General features: G+C 40.9%; 1 protein-coding gene across 1 annotated transcript in view; it reads right to left on the bottom strand.

The window, feature by feature from the left end:
- Window positions 1–16,309, bottom strand: part of LOC135434957 (GTP-binding protein Di-Ras2) — a 50,110-nt gene extending 33,801 nt beyond the window's left edge. Inside the window, exon 1 of the mRNA XM_064691786.1 lies at window positions 16,103–16,309. The gene's annotated coding sequence lies outside the window, so the exon portion shown is untranslated. The remainder of the gene's footprint in view (window positions 1–16,102) is intronic.
- Between the last annotated feature and the right edge of the window lie 2,260 nt (window positions 16,310–18,569).

The raw sequence follows: 18,569 nt of genomic DNA, 5'->3' as shown, positions 1-18,569 counted from the left end.
ACTGAAAATATTGCAAGCCGTGAATATTTTCATATACAGGACGCGGGCTATATTTTTTTTCGCTAGCCCAACATTGGCAACTATCGAATATGGTTAGATGAATGCAATGGGGCCATAGCTATCTATCCTCCTCTCCCTCTCTCTCTCTTTCTCACTCTCTCTCCATATCTCTCTATCTCCATCTCCATCTCCATCCCGTCAGCTATTCGGGCTTAGATTAGTTCGTGTAACTCGCCCAGTTTGGGCTGCAAAGTGAAAAATAGTTTGTTGGTCCGAGTTCGAAATAGTTCGCTTTGCAAAGTTATGTGCAAATGGGTTTGCATTTGATCTAAAGCTGAACCAAAATATGCTCTTAAGCTAACAAACTAAGGTTGAAAATGGATAAAAAGGGTATAATGTATTTGTGCAAATGTATGTAACAGGCAGAAGAAAGCATCTCCCACCCCATAAAGTATATATATTCTTAATCAGCATCAACAGCCGAGTCGATCTAGCCATGTCCGTCTGTCTGTCCGTCTGTCGGTCCGTTTGTATGAACGCAAGGATCTCGTAACCTGTAAGAGCTAGAGCCTTGAAATTTTGGCTGTAGGTCCTTCTAGTGCCCGCCCAGTTCGATTTTGTTTCCGATATTCGATAACTTGCCCCGTTTCCAAGTAATCGATAAAAATCGATATCGAAATCCTGTTTTTTGAGCAATTCTGGTAAATAATAACAGTTAGAGTCACCAAACTTGACATGTAGCTTCTAGAATAGTATATATATATATCAAGTATCTTTCATTTTATACCTATCGCCTGTCGGAAGAAAAGGGTTCAGGGTATCCCCTGGTCGGGAGCTCCCGACTAGAACCTCTTACTTGTTTTAACTATAGCCAAGATATAGACACAGCTGCCTGTTAAACTCAACTAATGCAACTGCGGGGTATAATTAGTTCGATTTCTGGGCATTTAATTAAAGTGTGTGTGTGTGTTTTGTGTTTTGTGTTTTGTGTTTATGGATGGCACCGTGTGGCGCTTGCGGCGCTTAAATCATAAAAGCCGCTTTTATGTTGCATACAAACAGGCGCTGCTTGGCTAAAAAGTATGCAAAGCTTTCTGGCCTAAATTAAGTGCAATTAATTTGAACGCTTAATGGAGTCGGGAACCGCAGCAATAAACAAATTATTTTATGACGCTCGCCAGGCCACAGCATCATAATTTAAGCGTGTGTGTGTGTGTTAGTTTGTGTGTGTGTTTAGTTGTTGTAGCTCAACTTAGTTGTAGTTGTAGTTGTAGCTGGGCTTAATGATTACAAACTGGCGTCAGACGGTGACTAAAAACAGGGCCAGAAGCGATGCCGTTAAACTGTTAATGGCCGCTCTCCATGACAGATACACACACACACACACACAAACACAAAGAGAGGGGGTGGGGGTGGCCAAAACGCGCAGCACCTGGCCGCCAACATTAAAGCCTTTTTCTGGTTCAATGGTGTGCAGAAAATGGGTCACTAACTGTTACTTATTTATACTAATCAGAGCAAATTGCCGACGAGCCGGAGTATATGAGGGCGTGGCACAGTAGGGGGCGGGCTTGGAGTGGGGGGATGGGGCGTGGCCTCTGTTGCTGCTGCTCTGATGCCGGCATTTCGCTTTTATCTGCTGGCTTAAGTGTTATTAAAAACTTTGTTGAGGTACCTAAATTTAGCAGCAGCAAAGTTGCACAGGGAGAGAGAGGGAGAGAGAGGGAGAGAGAGAGGGGGAAGGGAAGTTCTTGGCCTGGCCAACACTTGGTTGCTGCAGTGCTGCTCCTGCTGCTGCTCCTGCTCCGGCTCCTTCTGGGAGTACTCATTATGCAGCTGCTCCACTTGGCGACTTGATGAGCAGCTTTGCACATTGCCCCATTTTGTTGTTTTTGGCCAAATTGAATTGGCTAATATGGCCAGCCATTTGGCTAATTGGAGTGCAATTGTTTTAATTAAATTTGCTGCAAATGCGGCAATAGATCTGCAGATGCTATCGATGCCATCAAATGGACAAACACAACCCATTTAATCGCATTGCGAAGAAAAACAGATTGCGGGCCTGCAGATACCCTGCGACTAAGCAATAAGCAATGGATAGAGCTGTACAAAATGGGATGTATTTACAATCTGGGATGTATTTCCAATCTGGGATGTATTTCCAATCTGGGATGTATTTCCAATCTGGAATGTATTTACAATCTGGGATGTATTTCCAATCTGGGATGTATTTACAATCTGGGATGTATTTCCAATCTGAAATGTATTTACAATCTGGGATGTATTTCCAATCTAAGATGTATTTACAATCTGGGATGTATTTATAATCTGGGATGAATTTACAATCTGGGATGACTTTACAATCTGGGATGTATTTGCAATCTGGGATGTATTTGCAATCTGGGATGTATTTACAATCTGGGATGAATTTACAATCTGGGATGTATTTACCATCTGGGATGTATTTACAATCTGGGATGTATTTACAATCTGTACGAGAAACTACATACAAAATGTGATGTATCTACCTCTTATATACATATATATTTCCGCCTGTTACATACATTGCCAATAAGACAGCATACCCGTTCCCTTTCCCCTTTTTGTTAAAGGCATTGCGAAAAAAAAGGTTACGACAAGGAAATTTGTTGCTTTGACTTTGCGGTCCGCAGATCTAACAAAATTTGATTGCAAACTGAAGCGTAAAGGCCAACACGGGCTGCTGCGGCTGCAGCAAATGGAAAAGGTCAGCAAACTGTGCGGGCGCCGCTGCCGCAGCGGATTAGTGGCATGCCGCAGCGCCCAGCAAAAGCGGGGGCGTGGCCAGCATGGGGAAATTATTGCAAGAGTTTAATCGGGCGCACAATCAAGTTGCAGCTGCAAGTTGTTAGCAATTGCCACGACATCAGACTCCGTGCGGCTTGTGTTGCACGTCACGTCGCAATGACGACATCGATTGTCAACATCTGCGGCTGCGGCTGTGCCACAAATTAAACACAAACACAAGCCATGGCAGAGGCAGCGGCAGCGGCGGCGGCAGAGGCAGCGATAAAGGCAGCGTCACGTACCGAGAAGACATTCTGACTGGCTGCTGCTTTGTGTCTCTTTTGGTCCAAGCAAGAAGCGTGCAAACCCTCATCCACATCATCATCTTCATCATCAACATCATCATCATCATCATCATCATTGTTATCATGGTCACTCGACATGTGCCCTTTGCTGATGCCACACGTAGTCCAAAAGCCAGCGAGCAGCTCGACAAGCCGCAACTTCTTCTCAACACTGGCTCAATTGGCCAGCGTGTGTGTGTGATTGTCTGTGTGTGTATTTGTCCGGCATGTAGGTTAATCGCATACACAAACCAATGTGAGTGCGCCGAGTTTTTGCGCCAAGCATTGCACTTCCCACAATTTTGGCCCATTTATACAGCATGTGTGTGTGTGTAACTTGCAATTTTGGCAACTCATGTGTGTTTGCACAGTGTGTGTGTGAGTGTGTGTGTATTTGTGTCAAGTGCAATAAAAATTGATCAGCGCTTGATTCACTTTGTGCTAAGGAGAAAAAATATATAAAATGAAACACTTGAATGTAAATATAAAGCATGACGAAAGTTGCTTGACATGACACTCATAATTTGGCATGCATGACAACAGGCACATGCATGCACATGTAATTGCATATGTGTGAGTGTGTTTTTGTAATTTTGGGCACTCAATGTGTGTGTGTGTGTGTGTGTGTATTTGTGTCGAGTGCAATTAAAATTGATCAGCTCTCGATTCACTTTGTGCTAATAAAAAAAAAGGGCACACAAATGGAAACACTTGTGATTAATTGAAATAAATGTAAATATGCTGCATGACAAATGCTGCATGACATGACACTCATAAATTTGCATGCATTTATCAAAGTAAACAGCTCAAGTGTGCAAACGACACGACACACACACACACACATACAATGCACATGTTGATGTGTATGTGTGTGCGCCTGTGCGGGTGTGTGTGTGAGTTTAATGTAACAGAAACTGCGTTAAAAATTGCATTTTATGACATTGCAAAGGACGCAGTGAAGCGAAAACAGAAAGAAAATGTTGTATTTTTGGGTTGCCGACGCGTAAATACCCTAACAGAAAAGATTTTTATCATATTTAAGATGCATTTAATCAGTATACAATTATAATAAAGTTATTCATACAAGTACTTATCGACGGACTGTCAGAAAGTGACAGCTATATGATATAGTAGTCCGATCTGAACGACTCTGACACATAAATTACCAGCAACAAAGGTATGTATATATGCCGCGTTTCATTAGGAATCAGAGAAGAGACTGATAGACCATATAACTTCTCTGTAGCTCATAGGAATCAAGTTTATATGCCATATACTTTTTAGGGTGACAAAAATGATAATATAATTAACATGCCCGCAGCGTGTTTATGAAAATGTTTTGCAAATTTCTAGCTAATTATTTCTTGGAGCTGTGCATGGAAAATGATCTGAGAGAAAAAAAGGAAAAGCCATACAAGGGCATAAATCAGTTGCGGGCGAATGCAAAGAAAATGTTCCACAAAGCTAAAGAAAATAAACGAATTTTCATAAAAAAAATACACATTATTCAAAATGCGAGTGTGTGTGTGTGTGTGTTTGGCAGACAATAATTACAATTCATCATAATTTGTGTGGCATTCATTTATTCATGGATTTTCTATTTTCTATTTACATGGGTATTAAGCGGAAAATTCATTCAGCCAACTTCAAAGATTGTAACGTGGCGTAGATGTTCCTGTTGATGTTGCTTTAATTTTTCCACCCATTTTCAATTTCGAAATGAAAATGCTGCATTGTGTAAGAAATGCGTGGCAGCAGAACGTGCGTCGAGTTGGCCTTTGTTGAACTTAAATGGCAAATATCTGACGGATAAATTGAGCTTATTTATCAAAGTTTTAATTAAAAACTTCATAGCACCAGTCTCTAAATTGCTAAGTGTGTAATTACAACTGCCACGACAGCAGCAGCAGCAGCAACAACAACGAGTAGGAAAAATCTGCACACCTCAAGACGAACCCGAGCTGCAGACTTGCGAAACGGAAGCGGAAACAGTTCTGTGCGCCCTAATGTATGCAACAAATAAAATTCACACAAAATTGAATTAGACTTAATAAACCAGAATACCCAAGCACCAGCTGGAGGCAGCTGGATATTGTATGTATGTATGCCCTGCTTGCTTCTCTCTGCTGTAAGTTTCATCAAAATATGAACAAAAAAGCAAGCTACATTTCCCTTAAGGAAACTCTGAGAAATGTCTAACATTTTGCTATCTAGAAATTTGATTTATTCTTAATGGCATTTTTGGAATATTCATAGAATTTTTGGAATTTCTCTTTACTTTAGCATTCTTTTGATTTAAATAAATGTATCTTAGTTTGGTATATTGTAGCCTTAAGTTCTTAAATAAAAACAAATGACGGCTTTAAGTCTTCAGATGTGAGAAAGGCTGAGCACGAACAGTAACAGATCTACAGTAACAGAGGAATAACAGCAGAATAAGAAGTAGACTAACAGAACAGCAGAACAACAATAGTATAGCAACAGAATAACAATATACTAGGAGAAGAGCAGAAACAGTATAACAACAGAAGAACATAAGACTAACAGAAGAGACTACAACAACAGAAGAACAGTAGTATAACAGTATACTTACAGAAGAGCAGCAGCAGTATAGCAACAGTATAACAGCAGCACAACAACAGTATAAGAAAAAAATAGCAATAGACTTACAAAAGAGCAGAAGCAGTATAACAGCAGAATAACATAAGAATAACATAGTACTACAGAAGAGCAGTAGTACGATAACAGCAGAACAACAGCAGAACAACAATATACTAACAAAAGAGCTTCAGCAGTATAATAGCAGAATAACATAAGTATAACAACAGAATAACATCAGAATAAAAGAAGACTAACAGAAGAGTAGCAACAGCATAACAGCACAATAACAGCATATTAACACAAGATCAGCAGATCAGTAGCCGAACAAGTAGTATAGAGAGAATCGTTAAGTGGAGCAGACGGCGTGGAAAGTCGTAGTAAATAAAGTAAAAGAAAGTGCGTTGTTAATGCCATTTGTTAGCCTAGCTTATTAGGATTGTTAGGATTATTATATTAAAATTAAAAATACCAAAATAAAAATGAGAACAAAACTCGTTTTAAGAAAATGCAGAATTTTCGCAGCGGAATTGCCAGCACTGGCCATTAAACACAAAAGTCGCAAATAAATATAAAAATGGCGCTGCAAGACGAAGTACTAGACGTAATAGAGAAGCGCACAGAAATTCATAAAGCACGCAGCGCGCTTTACGCGTGACTGAATTTAACGGTGCTCTGCGGAGCCAGCAACAAAAAGGAACAGGCAAAAAAAAAAGACGCCCCCAATCCAGTAAAGAAAAAGTACAACAAAAAAAAACAAAATGGCAAGAAAATCACAAACAACATTCCAAGCATTACAAAGGCCACACGCAACAACAACGCAGAACAACTCGAAACAAACGGCGGACGGATAAGATGTGACCAGAGACAGAAACAGAAACAGAAACAGAAATTGGAACAGAAATGGGAATGGGAACAGCAACGGGAACGGGAACGGGAACAGAGGAGTGCAACGAGCGGCAAAATTACCGAAATTGGCAAAGTTCTTTTGAATCCTTCACTTTTCGGCAAACAAAAGTGAGTACGCTCTTAAACATATAATAATATAATATATATATAAAATTTATTAAAGATCTATTGATTTTCATCAGTTTGATTGCATTAAGGTTCTCGTAAATTTCAGCTTATATGCTGTACTTGGCATTCGTTGGAAATGGGAATTCATATAACATATGCAAAATGAACAAGTTCTTCTGAATAACTTCACTTTTCGGAACTCAAATGGGAGATTTCCCTGGAAATGTTCAAGTAAGTGTGCTTTTATCTTTGTAATACATATTTATTAAAGATCTGGAGATTACCATCAATTTGATTGACATAAATCACAGATAATAGGGGTTGGCTCACGTTAGGAATTCATAATCTTTTCATTTTATGACATAGAACAGGTTCGCCTGAATGAGAATAGGAATGTTCCTGGAAATATTTTCAATTAGTTGTGCCAATAAGTAATATATTTGTTATTTATTGAAAATGACAATCCCTTTGATTGACATAAATCACAAATAACACAAAAAGTTTTTCCAGAATTCTTGGACTTTGTATTCGTTTGATTTCTACATGGAATAAAAGAAAGTTCTTCTGAGCTGCAAGCGAATATTCTTGGAAAATATTCAAATAACTTTGCTCTTAAATAAGTAATATATTTATTGAAGATTATAATTTGATTGAAATAATTTACAAATAATACTCGGTAACTTGTTAAATAGAACAAGTTCTTGTGATTGATTCATTTTCGGAACTTAACAGAAATGTTTCTGGAAATTTTTAAGGTTTATGTTATCTCAAAGTACAGCTAATATCTTAGACTTTATATTCTTTGATTATTGGAATAAAACATGTTTTGCTGAGTTCTCAATATTCCTGGAAATATTCAAATTGGTAATATATTTATTAAAGATAACAATTCCTTCGATTGACATAACAAACAATATTTTGTACATTGGACTTGATATTCTTGGACTTTATATTCGATTGAACGAAAATAATTCTTCTGAGCTGCATATTGGACTCGAAATTCTTGGACTTCAAATGGATTTGATTATATGGAAATTTCTTCTGAACTTCAGCGGAATATTCCTGGAAATATTCAAGTGTGCTCTTTCATCTAGCTAATAATAATATTAAGGACTTGAAGCTTGACTCTGTTTGATTGCATTCAAATGAACATACAGCACAGATAATACCCTGTAGCTGTCACTTGGCTTGGCTTTGGGGGATTATGAAAGAAAACAAATACCCTGTAAATGCTTGATATACAAGATAACAGACAGCGATATACATATTAATTGAATTCTCTTGAACATTCAGTTGAAATGAAAAGCGTTGGGGAAAATTTCTCAAAGTGCAGACCGGAAAAGAGCAGCACGCCAGCCGGGGGCGTTGACAGAGCGCCACGCAAATAGACAGACGGACGGACGGACGGACGGACGGACGGAGGGAGGGACGGAGGGAGGGAGGGGGAGTGAGTCCTGTAACAGGACGAGCAAACAGTTGGCCGCAGCAACAAGGACAACAACAAGGACAACAACAAGGACAACAACTGCGGACAAAGTAAAAGCAAAGTCGCTGTCGCGTTTCGAGCAAGAGATGTATATATATAAAATAAATTGCGAAATGCCAACAAATAAAAAATGAAATAAGTATGGGCCTATGCCAGGCCAGCTGACCCCTCGACCCCCGAGTAAAAACAGAGCCAAGACGATTATAAAGAGATTTTTGGCCTCAACCTCAACCTCTGCGCTGATGAGCCGCTGATGACAGTCATCACAATCACAATCACAATCACAATCACAATCACGATCACAATCACGATTATGATAATACTTATTAGAGTAATCGTTAGCATCTATGCGACAACAGTTGTTCTTATCCTCTTGCTCTACAGATTGTCACCTCATCCAGGCCATTTGTTGGGGGCCAATTTGAACGTGAATTCAATATGAAAACGGAAAAAAGCATTTGTTTGCTTGCGACTTGCACAAATATTGAAGCAGCGGCACATGCATTAAATCTCATTTGGATTTCCGCACGAGAACAGACTCTGATTAAGGCACTTTACGCACTGAATTTAGATAAGTTCAGGCATTTGCTTTGATTTGGGGCTAGAGGGTAAGTCCATGACGGGAAGACTCTTTCCTGATTTCAAATCGTATTTTTAGAGCTGCAAAGGCAGATAAACATTTTTTTGGGGGTTTGAACCAGCGCCTTGGTTCGCTGACGTCTTTTTCCAATACTATTAAGCAGTGTTTAGTAAGCTTATCAGGTTTAAGGTCTGCATTTGCAGGCTTTTCATACCCTGAACCCATTAAAAATGGATAAAAAGGGTATAATGTATGTGTGCAAATGTGTGTAACAGGCAGAAGGAAGCATCTGCGACCCCATAAAGTATATATATTCTTGATCAGCATCAACAGCCGAGTGGATCTAGCCATGTCCGTCTGTCCGTCGGTCCGTATGTATGAACGCAAGGATCTCGTAACCTATAAGAGCTAGAGTATTGAAATTTTGGCTGTAGGTCCTCCTAGTGCTCATGCAGATCGAGTTTGTTTCAGATAATCGAAAACTTGCCCCGTTTCCAAGTAATCGATAAAAATCGATATCGAAATCCTGTTTTTTGAGCAATTTCGTCAAATAATATGAGCTAGAGTCACCAAACTTGACATGTAGTTTCTAGAATAGTATATAGATATATCAAGTATCTTTCATTTTATACCTATCGCCTGTTGGAAGAAGAGGGTTCAGGGTATCCTCTAGTCGGTAGCTCCCGACTAGAACCTCTTGCTTGTTTGTTATATACATATATTCATGATTATGAATGTACACTCTGTAAGTGTATTAATCGTACGCAGCTATGCGTACTTTATTATTCAAACGCAATCACGAACGGCTTAGGAATCCGGCTGAGGCATGGATTATGCGTCCATTTGAACTCTTTGACAATATTTTAAATTGTCTTTCAGAATTGTCCTGCAATGGGCCATAAATAACTGCAAACGGCTGCAAAATGCCCAAAACGATTTGTTTTGCGTTTAAGCCAAAGACTTTGGCCACCTCGCAGCTCGCAGCCAAAACCGGGCCACGTTTAAAGGCGTTTCATTAATGGGCTGCTTTAATAATGCCGCCAAATTCGTTGCCTACTTTCGAGCGCTTCACTTTCATATTAGAAAAAAACTTTTCGTATTTCATTCAACCACTTTTGCATCGCGGATATGCGAACTTATTGATTGCGCTGGCAATTCCAGCTAAAAAAAAAACAAAAAAAAAAATGAGAAAAATAAAAATAAAAAAAGGCTGCGAAAAAAATGAAAGAAAATCGCAGCACGCCGAGGTTTGAGCTCTGTGTTTTGGCAGCGGAAGTTAAGCAGAGATTGCCAATAGCTAAACAACAACAAAAGCAACAACAACAACAACAGCAACCAGTTAGTGAATGCTAGTCGAGAGTGCGCGACTAGGCAATACCCTGTGCCCAGCTGCCGCTGTGCTTCGACCTTGTTGAAAAAAAAATACTTCAACGTTCATTCTTCAATAACTTTGTTTATTGTTCGAGCGTTTGAAAATTCGCAGTGCTTTTATAGGGTATCTATGAAGGGGTATTTAATTTAGGGTATTTACAAAAGAATATTTAATATAGGGTATTTCATATAGGGTATTTAATATACATACAATTTATTATTTAAATATTCCCTTCTCATTTACTTGCGTCTAGCTTTTATAAGCTCTTCTATCAATCTTTAATTCCTTTCGTGTAGAAGCTGTCACATTCATAAGCACAGCTACAATATACCCTCTACAACTATTTCTAATGATTACAGGGTATTGTGTGTGTGTGCTATGTCTGGTTGACTAGCTTGCCGGAGCATATGGCGCGTTTTTCATTGTTGTTCTTTGTAATTTTTTACACACTTTGCTAGAGTCGTGACTGCTCGACTTGCCAATACCCTGTAATGTCACAAGCTCCGTCACAAGCCTAAAATGCCCCATTTACCCTCTTTTAATGTGAACAAAAAACAAAGTTTAGCTGCGACAAACAACAGAACGAGGGGACGGGCAAAAGTTGGCGCTGTGTTTGCGGCCTGTTAAAGCCAAGTTAGTTGGCCGCCACGGCCATGTCATCGTCACTGCTGCTGCTACTGCCACAGCTACAGCTACTGCTACTGCCACAGCTACTGCTACTGCTACTGCTGGCAGTGGGCAGTCAAGCATGAGCCGGCAGTTCAGTTGGCCAATGCTTCCTTATTAAAACTGCCAATAGAAAACGACATTCGACTGCCGCCAGATGCGAGTGGACAGCTTGTGGCAGGGCAGTGTTTGCCACAGTGCATTGTGCAGCATGCAAGAGAAAGAGTGAGAGAGAGAGAGGGAGAGAGAGAGAGAGAGGGAAAGACTTAGAACTAGACAGCTGCTCTATGCAAGCTTATGCTCTGTTCTTCAAGCGACAATAAAGCATATGGCTATGGAATTATTTAGTCAAGAGCCTCTAGACTTAATATATATATTCCTTATGTGGAAGGCTTTACTGTTATTCTACCGAATAGCAAATCAGACACAGCGTAGTTCTCTTTACTTCTTTATTGTTCGTCCTGCGATACAGAACTGAACTCTCTCGTTGACAATAATGTTATATATCGTGATAATGTTAAGGCTTATGTTAAACTGTGTGAATGACAATGTTAAATGGGACTGAGTGATATACATATGTATGAATGTAAATCTATGTTGCTATGTGTGATTATCCTGCTACACTTATAAATACTAGATAAGATCGAAACCATACAGATTTATGACCACGCCCACTAGGCGGCAAATATCTAAAGCTCTGACAATTTGAAGCCCAGAGTCACATAACTTGATTGTCGAACTACTCAAAAGATGGAGCCATATAAAATCTAGCTTCACAGTTTGTTAACAGTTTAACAGCCACTGTCTTGCAGTTACAGTTGTAGAGTCAACAGCTCGTTGATCAAGCAGCTCGCATTTGCAACTGTTTACAACTTTAGTTTTTTTCTTTTTACAGAGTATTGATCGGTCGTTAACACTCGACTGGCATTTTCTTAGTGATTTTAGTTTTGATTTTCCACTTGATGGAGTGCAAATAGAGAGCCGAAGCATCGCCCCGTGCAACGGTCCGTATTATCAAATTATAAACGGTTCGTGTTGCAAATGCATTGTTAATGAGCAGCGCGCGCAGCGGCGGGTCCCGTTAATTAGGTTGCACGCTGTCAGCTGCATTTCCAAGCACTTTATCATTTCAACATGCGCTCAGTTTCGCCATTATCTCAATATCTCTCTGTGTGCGTGTGTGTGTGTGTGTGTGCGTGTGTGCGTGTGTGCGTTTCCTGTTTCAAATTGAAAAACACGCATCTTTTTTGCGCAATTACACAAATTGTCCTCATGCATTTGGGGCATACATAATTTATATACTCTCTCTCTCCCTCTCTCTCTCACTCTCTCTCTCACTCTCTCTCTCTCTCACTCTCTCTCTCTCTCTCTGTTAACTATGCCCATTATAATATCAAGTTGAAAGACGTGCTTCAAACCACTTTTTGCCTGTTTCCCCCCCTCCCTCTCTCTCTCCCTGCCTTGGGCAAGTGGACATTTGTCGCCAAGTTGAAATTGCTTTTAATAAAATACAATTTCTGTTTGCTTTTCGCCTGGCCCACATTCCAGGAATGTGCCCGAGCTAGCTGAAAATGAACATTATGTAGTCATTAAGTGCCATCAAAAGGCGCGCACACTCACACACACACACACTCGCACACACTCGCACACAGGCTGTTGGCAAAGTTGTTGACAAATCTCATGGGCACACTGTAAATTTCATTAAACTGTTGGCTTAGAAACAAAAGAAAAAGCTTAAAAGTGTGCCTGACCATTAGACGAACACACACACACACACTAATGCACACAAATACCTTTGCACACACGCTCACTCAAAATGTAAACTCAAGCAATGAAATGTTTGTGGCATTTTAATCAATGCCTGTTTAGGGCAAATGCGACCACAAAAGCGCTCAAACCGTCAGCTTCAGCCATAAACACAACAGCCTCTCTATGTGTGCGTGTGTGTGTGTGTGTGTGTGTGCGCGTGTTTTGTTTGAGATTTCAATGAAGCCATCGGCTGGGCAGCACTGAGCAGCACTGCGCGCTGCCTGAGTGTGGCCAACAGCTGCCTACCAAGTGCTGCCCAAAATGAACAAAAACTATTAAAGTAAGTGGAAATGGGCGCATTAGGGCGTGCACACATAAGAGACCGCCCCACAGAGGGCGCTGTGTGTGTGTGTGTGATTCTGTCTAGCATTTAAACGCTTGAGCGCGTCGCCATTGAGAGACTAAAGTAGGCGGCCCTTGTTGAACCTTTTATGTGCTTTTAATTCGCATGAAAATAAAAGTAATAAAAAAAAATATTGTGAGCTGAACATTTTTGATTGTGTTTTCTTTCCTTTTCAATTTGCACTTTGCACTTTGCATAAGCATTGCAATTCCCTTCCTTTCTTTTTACTTTACCTGCAGCTGCCACGCGGCGTATGCGTAATATGCAAATTGTGTGCGAACGTTAAGCTCATTTGCAGCCAGCAATATTCTATAGGGTATTTGGGTATTTGGCTGTGACTCAGCGGACGTGATTCATTAATAAACCGAAGCCCTTTTGGGGGCAGCTTCATTAGCTGCATTAGAAGCTGCTGGCTGCTGGCTGCTGCCAACTGCAATTAATTACCAGCTTCAGGTTGCGGAAATGTGTCCAGTTCTTGCTGCTGGACTGGCCACAATAAAATGTCCAGCGTCAAACACAGGCTTTATCAATTCCGAGTGGATGCCACAAATATAATTAATGGCACATACAGGCACACACACACACACACACACACGCACACAGTTGTCCTTTGTCTATGACAAATGAGGCGTGGTCGCATCTTTAATAACTGTCAATGACAACTTTAATGCGAGTCTAAATTAAATTTGTATACGACTAGAGCAGCTGCTCTCTTGGCCGGATATATAACTAAGTTAACTAAGTGCCGCAATAGAAGCATCTCCGGTCTAGACTTGATTATCACTGCGAAAGGAGCAGCTGTCTTCTCCCAGCGCCTGCAAATGAGATGCGTACTCAAAGATATATAAAAAACAAGAAATAAATATACAAAAAAGAGAGCAGCAGCAGCTGTCAACTGCAGCCTACTGCGTCATACTCTGTAAATAGCTGGGCATACCTACTTTTAAAAGATCGTAGAGCTCCCTATTGGGGAAATTGTGCAACTTGGCTAAATTATAGTCAAGTTCAAACCCAGACGCAAAGTCTAATTATTAACTGTAGACAACATGGCGATATAACATTTCTTGTTATTTTTTTGGCATACCAAGTGATCGATGATAATTAAAGTGCAGCATCTCAAAAGATGGCGCTTTTGGTGTCCCATTTGTAACAAACGAAAACTAGACGAAGAAAATACCAAACTAAACTCATATAAAAAGACTGGACACACCGAACATGATGATGGGCGTGGCAAATAGCAGCATATTTTCATATGCTTAAACTTAAAATAACAATGAAAAAGGGCTTTCAGGCTGGCAGGCAGGCAAATAGGCAGAACATTAAAACTAATATAATCTCATTCAGTTCGTAAACAGAGTATGAAAATGGAAGAATATCAGCCGGCGGCAGGCGTGCCACATGCTAAGCTATGTGTGTGCCTATTTCTGTGTGTGCGTGTGCGTGTGTGCGTGTGTGTGCGAATGTGCTTGTTATTCCCCATTTGCAGTTGGCAGCAGAACGTTTAATCTACCATAAACACATGACTGGGTATTTATGAGTGTGCGTGTGCATGCGTGCGTGTGTGTGTGTGTGTGGGAGTGTGGCTCGACAGGTGAGTGTCTTGGCTAAGCCGTTGTGATTTTTTTTCTTTGTTCCTTGCCTTTTATATCTTTTTGTTTGTGGCACACATTGTGAACGGGCGGGCGCTCAGTCAATAAGTTGAAAAGCCTGTCGAGTTCTCCTTGGGGCTCAGTTAAAGCTAGGCTAAATCCATGTAGCTGACTTTAACTTGAGCATTCATTATTCATAATTCATCATTCACAATATTTGCAGAGCAAACAGTTTGTGCCAGTCGAAATATTGACTTTCCATCGAAAGGGAAAGCAATTAACAGAGGAAATAATAATTGTAAAAAGCAAATTTTCATATGTTTCAGATTTCACGGGAATTTCATAGACTTAAAATTGGTAGGCTTTTTATTTTCATAAGTAAATTGATCAATTTTGCAGAAAACTCAACTTTGATTTCCTCAAAATAAGTATAAAAACTTCTTGAGTAAGCAAGGAAATGAACTTAATTTTGCGCCAAGTTAAATTGCAATTGCCAGAATATGGAATTCTAGATAAATTGGTTTACGAATGGATTCAAAGAGGAAGCCACAAATTCTAAGAGCCCCTCAAGGCGCTATCCCATTGTATGCCATTAAAATAGCTTGAATTAAAGCTTTTCTTTGACAAATAACTACATCCTTTAATAGAAACTCTGAGCTCCCAGCTCCCAGCTCGCAGCTCGCAGCTCGCAGCTCGTGTGCAGCATTAAAATCCGATTATAGAAACGGCAATGTAAATTGTAAAGGGACATAAATACAGCAAGTGCGTGTTATTTTTTTGCTCTTCTATTTTTCTTTTCATATTTATTTGACAATTTTAGAATTTATTGTAGACTTGAAAACATGCTTCAAGGCCTGAGGCACTACCAATCCGCAAAAAAAAAGAACTCAGACTCCCTTTTTTTGTATGGGTGGGAGATGGTGAGAGGAGGGGGGGGGGGGGGGTTGCCATGTGCGAGCATAATAAAAATGCATAACATGGCGCTTTAGCTTTATATGAACGCCCCCTGGCGGCAGCTGGCACAGGGGAGAGCGAGCAGCAGTGGGAGCAGCTATGGGAACAACAGGGAATACAGCAGTGGGAGCAGCAGTGGGAGCAGCAGTGGGAGCAGCATTGGGAACAGCAGCATTCGATTTTCGAGTGCCAAACCAAAAAAAAAGGCACAAAACTTGTGCCGGCAACAAATTTAATGCGCTTACGATAAATTTTCATTAGGCATTTGAAGCAGATTTGCAGGCGCCTGCACAACTAGGACAGGAGAGGAGAGGGTGGGAGGGGAGCGAGCGGGCAATTGAAAACACAATTTGAATTAAGTGTCCTTAAAAACGCTTCACCTGGCCACTTGCAGGACGTGCTAGGCTTTGCGATTGTTGTTGTTGCTCTTTTGTTGTTGTTTATGCTTTAATGCGCTCGTAAAATGCACGACAGCTCACGGCCAGGCTGAGCCACACACGCACACACACACGCACATACACATTGTTTTTGTCGCTTAGTAGGTCAAAGAGATTTAGTTATTTCGTGCGGCGGCTTACCTGGCGTATACTTAATCACCAAAGCTGTAAAACACTGTAACTGTAACGGTAACTGGTAGCGGTAACGGTAACTGTAGCGGTAACTGTAACGGTAACTAAAGCCGCCGGCGCCGGGCCAAAGGCGAAAGGTCAACTGCGCGCTGGCACGTGAGATTGATTAAGCGGCTGATTTATCGTCACTGACACACGTATATATCTATCTATCTATATGTATGTTTGTTTGACTGTAGAGGGGCGCGTACTCTAGCCTAGGCACACACAGAGGCTAGCCCTACAAATATTCTTCGTCTGCTTATCTATTCGTTTGTGGCATGCAGCAGGCGAAGCGCGCGCGTTGCGTACAAGTTGTAAACTGTTTTGTCGACTCGTTGGCGTGTTGCTTTTATAAAGCCGCCAAACTGTTTGCCGCACAGCATTCAAAACACAACATGTTGCAGGCACCGCTTGCAACGAAAACAAAACTTCCCGTTGTTGCCGGCGCAGGCGCCAGCGTGGGGCGCGTTTTTATGGCAAAGCAGACAGTGTCCACGCTAAAGTCAGGACAGGCACCAGAGCTTATGGTATCAAAACAATTTGTCTCGGCTTAAGCCGGGACTTGCACCAAAGCTTGCTGAAACCACTGCACGTACTTATGACACGGCAGCATTTGCCTCGGCTAAAGCCAGGACTTGCACCAGAGCTTTTGTCGCAACTATTGCTCTTATTTATGGCACAACAGGCTTTGGCTTGGCTAAAGCCAGGACTCGCACCAGCGCTTTCAGTTTAATTTCCCATAAGCTGCCTCCCCTCGCTGGAAATGTTGGCCAGGACATGTTCGCAGCAATTGCTACCAATTGCGTTGCCAAACTGTCTTTGGGCCGTTTGACAGTTCAATTTGGCCAAGTTGCGTGTGTCTCGGAAAATGCGTTTTGTGGCTGCATTTCCTGAGGCACTCGCTCATATAAGCCTCTCCAATTATCAGGCAAGTATATGAAGCTTCCACTGGCTAAGATAGTTTTTGAATCTTAGAAATTTTTTTAAATTTCTCTATTTCTGAAAATTTCAAATATATATTGATTTTGAATTCTCGCAAATGTTGTAAGACTAAATTAAGACTAAAACCCTCGACGCAAGCATTAGTTACATACAGCTATAAATTAATACTCTGCTTTTATAGCAGCCATGTTTCACCACAATACCTTAAAATCTTACGAAAATCCCTTATTCCACCCATATTCCACTCGTGTGCAAGTCGACTAAAATAGGGTATATGTGTAATTCTTTTGTATCGCAATCTAAAATCTTAACTGACCACACTTGTATTTGTAAAATTAAATTTTACAACGAGTTTTGTTATTAATGCAAACAGCCGGAAACCAGGCGCACAACTGCCAGTAAATTGAGCTAACCTCAGACTCAAAACAAAGCACACACACACACACACACACGCACAGTCAGCAGGTAATTTGAGCTGCTGACAAGGCTGGAAAGGCTCTCAGCCCGTCCTTGATGCGTAGCCTGGCAACAACTCGGCTCGGCTTTTCTCTGGCCGGTTGCAGCTGGGAACAGTTTCCCCCCCGGAATCTGGTCTGGTCTGGTCTGGTGCGTAACCCTCCCTGGCAAAATATTGTGCGACTAGCCGCAATGCCGACTGTCGACTGTCGAATGTCGAATGTCGAATGAAAGATAGTAACTGATGATAGGCTTACAATTAGCTGCAAAAGAGCCTCTCGAATGGACAAGTGCCCTGTCAACGTTGGCTCAAATTCGTCTCTGACGGAATTTCATTACAATTTTGTGGCTTTTGTGGCCAATATTGACAGACGACGAGTACTTGCAAAGGAAATGTTAATAGGGCCACGACGAGCAACAACTAATCAAATAAATTAAACTAAAAGCCACAAACCAAATAATCAAATATACTTTGTTGCAAGGAACGAGCAAATCCGACTCGAGCTTTGAGGCTGTAAGTTGTTATTGAACGGAACCAGTTCGCTGTGAACCAATAAACCGATAACCAACACAAACCTAACCTAAATAGAAACCAGTTCCCCAAATAGCATCCACAAACAGAACAGAATTGGTTCCGCTGCACGAATCGAGCGTAAAGGCAAGGTGTTGGTTCGCACTGTGAATCGATAAACCGATAACCATTTCGAATCAGTTCACAAGATAAATTTCCATTTAATGTTTAACACAAACCTAACCTAAAAATAAACCAGTTCCCCAAATAACTCACGAACCACAAAGTGAACCATTGCCTCAAGGTGCGAACCTACTTCGAACCGTGAGCCGATAAAACGATAGCCAGCTCGAACCAGTTCAAATTCGGAACTTCCATTTAATTCTTAGCACGAACCTAACCTAAAAAGAAACCAGTTTCCCAATTAACATGCGAACCACAAACTAAACCATTTGTTTAGCTGGAGTTGGTTCAAACCGCGAACCGATAGGTCGATAATTTCTTTTTTGACTTTGCAGCCCTGAT

The sequence above is a fragment of the Drosophila montana genome, unplaced genomic scaffold, assembly GCF_035044405.1.
Source record: "Drosophila montana isolate Dmon_TW-CO22-7 unplaced genomic scaffold, ASM3504440v1 contig_3468_1, whole genome shotgun sequence".
NCBI classification, from domain to species: Eukaryota; Metazoa; Arthropoda; class Insecta; order Diptera; family Drosophilidae; genus Drosophila; species Drosophila montana.
Note: the sequence above shows the minus strand (reverse complement) of the source record. Positions and strands in the feature narration are given on the sequence as shown.